Below are 5,857 nucleotides of genomic sequence, written 5' to 3' on the forward strand. Positions count from 1 at the left end.
CTTTACCCTTCTCCCCACCATAAACACCATTGTTTTTGACCATCAAGAAGGAAATGAAGGAGTCTGAGTTGCAGAAGACTGCTGGGTAGATGTGAAGATGGTGGAGACAGCTTGCTTGGGAAGGTGACCACTTTCCATCTGTATGAGCACCTACAGGCCACTTGCCTGCTCTGAAGTCTCCATAGCCTCATCCTGTGAAGGGGTAATGCCGGAGCTCACTTCCAAAGTCACAAAGCTAAACCATTTGAGTAGGGCCAGGGAAAACAAGCCCCCTATGAAAGGTTGTCCAGGACTCTCTGCTAGTGGACCAGAACAAGGAAGACTTGTTTCTATTCCAACAACATCATTATTACCTCTCAAACATGTCTGTTGCATTTGTAGGGTCTTTTCTGATTTTCATGTGATTGTGTATATGGAATGTTTGGTCCTAGTGCAATTTGAATCTTGCTCCTTATCTCATAATCACAAAGGTGGACAGGGCAGAATAGGCAGAGAAGTGGAGGCTGGTCAAGATTTCTGCTCAGCAGCACATGGCAGTTTTTTCAACCCTTGATGTTTACAAGATTTTTTTTTTCAGTACTGGGGGTTGAACTCTGAGCCCTGTACTTGTTTGTCTTGTTTGCTTGGCTTGCTTATTTGACTGATACTCTACCACTTGGGCCATGCCTGCAGTCAAACTTTTTGCTGGTTATTTTGGAAATGGAGTTTAGCAGAGACTTCTGCCCAAGATTGGCTTCACACAGCCATTGGATTTTAATTTCCTAACTAGCTAGGATTGTAGGTGTGAACCATTGGCACCTAGCTAAAACTTTTGTTTTTGAGTTAAAAATTATTTTGAATGGAGACTGACCAATATTTGTTTCTCAAAAAAAATTTTTTTGTGTATTTGTGCTGTGGCATGTGTGTGTGTGGGGGGGGGGGGGTAGAGGGAAGGAAAGAGAGTTCTCCTGCATCTCTAATGTTGGTGGACTGGCTGGTATGTCTGTTTGATAGGGAAACTACCATTTAGGAGTTTAGGAAAAGAACTCTCTGACAACCAAAGGAAAATCCATGTTGTCTAGTTACAATTAGATTTTCAAATGCAGATTTATCATTAGTGATATGTTTGAGACATTTTTCTCAAAGTTGACAATATGAGGGTCATGAATGGCCAGAAAACAGAAAAATTAGAGGATAGAACATGGTTTTGTTGTTATTGTAACAACTTTAGAGCTTAAATCTGGAAAATCTCAGGTTGAAGACAATGATAACCTCATTTCTTAGAATTTATGCTTTGTATTTAGCTGAACTCAGTAGATATAAGTCTATTAAAAGCCTCAATTAGACAAAGCTAAAATATAGGAGGATGAGTTTGGGGTTTTGATAGGTGGTGATCATCTTTTCTCTGATGCCATTCTGCAGAGTGTTTAGAGAAGCTGCTAATGCCCTGATTCTTAGTGTTCTACTTAGAAACTTAGTTAGACCAGCTGAGAAGAACCTTTGGGAGGCACTTTCAATGGATTTGTTGCTCCTGTTGCTAGTTGGTATTCCCATTGCTTTAGCTGTGTGGTTTTGGACAATCTCCATAACTTCTTGGGGTTCTCATTCCTTCGTTGGTAAAATTAGGATGTTAACAACTATTTCAAGGGATTGTTGTGTGGATCAATGGCACAGCGGTCAGCTGGTAGAAGAGATTCCACAAAGACTTACCATTGGGAATATTCACAGAATTATTACAGATGAGGGCCTCATGGGGAAGTGAAGGCTGATTTTGTGAATGTCTAGTTTAACCATCCAGTGAGCACGGTTCTCACTGTTTGGAGGATATGGGATATTCATTAGTAGTTGGAAATCCATAGCCCTTGCCTGTCGTGGAGATGTTGGTGTCCTTAGCTCCATAGCACAAGAAGTTTAGGTCATCTTTGAGATGTGAGTCTGCATAAAATGAGTTTTGGAAGGAGCTGTTTCAGGCCCCAAAATCTAGAGAGATGGATTCCAAAACCCTCCAGAGGTCATCTCAACTTTCTCTGATGACTATTTGCTAAGCTTTTGAGCCTCAGTCTACTTACTTATAGCATGAGGATGCCTATCACCCCCTCCATATGGGTTTGGGAAGATTTCATGGCATCACCTACACAAAGCACTGAGTGCAGCACCTGGCAGGGAGTGTTCCCGTTCCTCCATGTATTCATCCCAGCTATCAGATGCCGGCTCCCTTCTCAGATGAGAAATACCAATCATCCTAGGAAGGCTACACCCTGCTGGAACCAATGACTGATTGATTCAGGGTACAAAAGACAGACCTTGCCTTAAGTGTCAATCGCTCTGAGGCACAAATATACAGCAGAGGGTCTGGAGGCTAAGACTAGAACTCACACTCCTTTATCTCATCCCTACTTCCTTTGCTTCCTTATCAATTCCCCCAGAAGATATAAATCCCATGTATCAGTCACCCCATTCTAGCATCTAAGGAATGTATTTATCAAAGAGCCCAAGTTAAGATAACTTTCATCAACGTCTTGACAATCATTCTTCCAGAAACTTGTTCAATAGCCTTTTCTATCTTGGGTCCACTCGCAACTGTTTTACATGGGCCTGAAGAACTGCCATGATTACCAGGGGCTTTTCAGCTAAAGAAAGACAGGCTCACATTTCCTTAAAGGAATGAACGACATGTTCTCATCTCTGAGGGAGAAAGCTGCTGCTCCTTCACTATGGTTTCTTTGGAAAATGGAGCCTATCTGGGGTCCAGGAAGCGTGTACGAGCTTTGTTGATATGTGGAGTGGCCTGGGTTTGGAATTGGTAGGATTAAAGAAGCCGTTTTCAGATGGAAACGGGTTGATGAATTGCCATAGATTATTCTTTCTTTCTTTCCCCCACAATCCCACCCTCTGGTTTCTTGTTAAGCACGCTCTGGATGCTGGTAAATTGGAGGAAAATGAAGACTTCTGTGAGAAAACATTGGGTTTCAAAACTGTTCCATGTGGCTCGAGTATGTTTCAGGCACGTATTAAGGAAAAAGTGTGCACTGAATCATAACATGTATGATTTGAAAAAGATTTCTGTCAGCAGAAAACTCCAGGGAGTAGCTTGAGATTGTGAGCCCTTTGCTCTGAGAATTACCTGCAAAGATCGTCCTCACAGGTAGCTTCAAAGGAGAGAGCCGGCTGACTTCAAAGAAGGGTGATGATGGCAGGTTGTTGGCATTGGGTGTGAGGGGCACAGAGAAGATTTGAGCTAATTTTTATGGGTATTTAGTAAGACAGTGACTCATGGGCATAAGGATCATCCATATTTAGGCCATGTCTAGTAGAGATCCAGTGGCAAGTAGCTTATGAGGGAAAAATGCATTCCTCTTTTCTGTATGATTTTTTTCTATATAATTTTAATAGTACCAAGTGTCTTCTTTGCACTGGGCACACGGAGATGAATGAGACACTTCAGGGAAGTCTTCTCCTCAAAGGCTCCTGCCCCTCTAGTGATAGAACTCAGATATTTAATCCAATGTAAAGCCCTTGCCTTTGTTTGCGTTGCTGTAACCAAATACTTTAGATGGAGTAATTTATAAAGATCAGAAATTTATTTTTCTCACTGCTCTAAATGCCAGGAAGATCAAAAACAAGGCCCATGCATTTGGGGTCTCTGGTAACTCTCCCTTCCACTTTCAAGTTGACATCTTTTGTGGTGTTCTCACATGACAGAAATAAAACAGAGACAAATGCTTCTCTGAAGACTTAGTCTGCTCCTAAAGGCTGCCTCTTACTTACATTACATTGAACGTTAAGCTCCAATATGTGCTTTTTAAATTTTTTGGTCAAGGATGATCCATGTTGTCATGTATGCCAGAATTTCCTTCTTTCTTATGGATGAATAATAGTCTATTGTATCCATTTACAACAGTTTCTGCATGCATTCACCCATCAATGGATATTTGTGGTGTTTTCATGTATATGAAGTAAGTAATGCAGTCACATTCATCGAAGTGAAAGGGAGAATGGTGGTTGCTTGGGAGGGAGAGTTGATGTGTTACTGTTTTCAACGATAACATTTCGTTTACAAGTTCTAGAGATTGGGTCTATAATATTGTGCTTATAGTGCACAACATTTCACGCTATACTTAAAATTTTTTAAGAGGGTCAATCTTATAGACTTCCTGAAAATAATCACAGTTTGATAAACAATGGAGGTGCTTTGGTGCTGTAGTTCACAAGAAAGAAAAGTGAGAAGTGGCAGGAATAGGGATTTCAGTATTCTCAGAGAGATGCTGGGCCAGGAGACCAGCAAAGCCAGGAAAAGGTTAAAATATGAGGAAGTGAAACAAACCTGAGACGCTAGAGGTCACACTGAGCAGAGAGAGTTGTAAAGACAGCAATTTAGAGGCAGAAAAGAGTTTTTCAGTTTGCTACTGTGAAGATAGAAATTTGGAACCCTTCCCCCATGTTGACATTTATATGTTAAAAACAAACAAATGAACAAAAGCGTGTGCATCTCCAATCAAAATAGAGGTTTGACTGCGCTCAGAACCTCCCCTCCTCCCTTGTGCAGTGATGATTTCTCTGTCCTAACTCTTCGGGATCCTCAGTTGTTTTCCTTGTATTTTTCTTAAAGTATAGTTAGAAAACCAGGAGAGAAACGGACAAGTCTGGAAGGTGTGGAAGGAAATGGAAAAACATAACTTTTTAGACTCAAGGTTTTTTTTTTTTTTGAGAATCTGAGCAGTAAATAAAACAGACAAAGGAAGTAAGAGGAAATTCAACCATCCAGCATAGTAAAAAGCCAAGAGAGCTACATATGCATGGAAAAAAAATCTGGCAAGCTGTGTGTGTGTGTGTGTGTGTGTGAGAGAGAGAGAGAGAGAGAGAGAGACAGAGAGAGAGAGACAACAGACAGACAGACAGACAGACAGAGACAGAGAGACAGAGACACACACAGAGAAAAACACATTTTGGCCTTGCTATAGGGTGAGAGAATAAGAAAAAATAAAGAGGATTTAAAAAAATTTTGCCTTGTGTTATTGAAAGTAAGGCACTGAATTATCTTGGTAATGGTTCTTGTGAGTGATGTATTTCTTTGCTTGCCACACAAAGGTAAGACTGGTTATGTTAAAGTTAAGATTTATTCAGGACATTGAAGTTCTACCATTGACTATAGCTTTGATGATTTAAATATTTGTTTCCATTGAACAAATATTAATAATATTAATAATCCTTTAATTTGCTTGGGCAAACTCAGACTTGCAGTGATGAACTCATTTGTTCCGTGTCATAATATAAGTAAGTGATAGGCCCAAAGATTGGACTCAAATTTATTAAATGCTGTAAGTTGTTAGTTTTTTGCTGCCGAAAACTGAACAGCTCCAGGTAAGAATTTAGATCAAAGAATCGCCTTCCATGTGATTTATTCCAATAGTCTAGCATGCAAGTCCTCAGAGTTGGAACCTCAGGTACAGTGTCTGCAGATGCGTAGCTGGCAACAGTTTCACAGATGATGGGAAAGAAAGCCATTGTTAGTCAGGTGCTGTCTTCGGCAGCACATATACTAAAATTGGAAGGATACAGAGAATATTAACAAGGCCCCTGCACAAGGATGACATGCAAATTCATGAAGGGATTCATATTTTTTTCCTTATTTGCAATAACTAGTATATGTCTAGGACAAGCAGAAAAGCTCAAAAGCTATGTACATATGACCATATAAGATGATGCTAAGTGAAATGAACCCCAAGATAGGGACACAAGTGGTTTTATCTTTCTTGCTGTTGTTTTTAATGTATTTATAATGTACCATGTGATTTTTTGTTTCTTTTATATGTTCTTTCTCCATGGTATAACCCCTGTTTTCACTGTATTTGTTTCGTGTCCTGCATCTTGTATATAC

The 5,857-nt window shown here is 40.1% G+C and overlaps 1 non-coding gene across 1 annotated transcript; it reads left to right on the plus strand.

The window, feature by feature from the left end:
- Positions 1-5,494: 5,494 nt before the first annotated feature.
- Positions 5,495-5,601, plus strand: LOC122102490. The gene has a single exon (XR_006146504.1). It is a non-coding gene; the product is annotated as a U6 spliceosomal RNA (small nuclear RNA).
- The last annotated feature ends 256 nt before the right edge of the window (positions 5,602-5,857 follow it).

The sequence above is a fragment of the Dipodomys spectabilis genome, unplaced genomic scaffold (assembly GCF_019054845.1).
Source record: "Dipodomys spectabilis isolate Male_0828 unplaced genomic scaffold, ASM1905484v1 ptg000783l, whole genome shotgun sequence".
In the NCBI taxonomy this organism is placed as follows: domain Eukaryota; kingdom Metazoa; phylum Chordata; class Mammalia; order Rodentia; family Heteromyidae; genus Dipodomys; species Dipodomys spectabilis.